Raw genomic sequence first — 482 nt, forward strand, 5'->3', positions numbered from 1 at the left:
TGCCGCCTCCCACGATGCCCTCACCTGTGCGCGTCTCGCCGGCACGCTCCTGGCCTCCCTCCCCGCTCCCCCCATGGCAGACCATAAGCGCGCGCGAGGGGCGACATCAACTTCACTCACTGGTGTGTTATCTTCTCCATCGTCCTTCATTCCCATTGACTGGAAGCAATCTTGTCGATTTCATTTATTTGATTTTGATTGTTCGTCGCCACTCTGTTCTAGATGAAATAACCTCCGCTGCCAGTGGCTCCCTGACTCTCTGATGGCAAGAACTGGAACTTGTGGCACTCATACAAGTCAACAGCCTGCACTTTAATGCTGCACAAAAGGGCTGTACTCCATTAGTCATTTTGTCAGATTTAAATGTGAGTCCTTACTGATAAATGCATGCTAGATTGATCAGTGCTCCAGTGGTCCTTTCTCTGCAGCTTCCTTTTGGGTGTATTTTCTAGGCACATAGTATAATACATGATACATAAGGG

The sequence above is a fragment of the Triticum dicoccoides genome, chromosome 3B (genome assembly GCF_002162155.2).
Source record: "Triticum dicoccoides isolate Atlit2015 ecotype Zavitan chromosome 3B, WEW_v2.0, whole genome shotgun sequence".
Classification (NCBI taxonomy): domain Eukaryota; kingdom Viridiplantae; phylum Streptophyta; class Magnoliopsida; order Poales; family Poaceae; genus Triticum; species Triticum dicoccoides.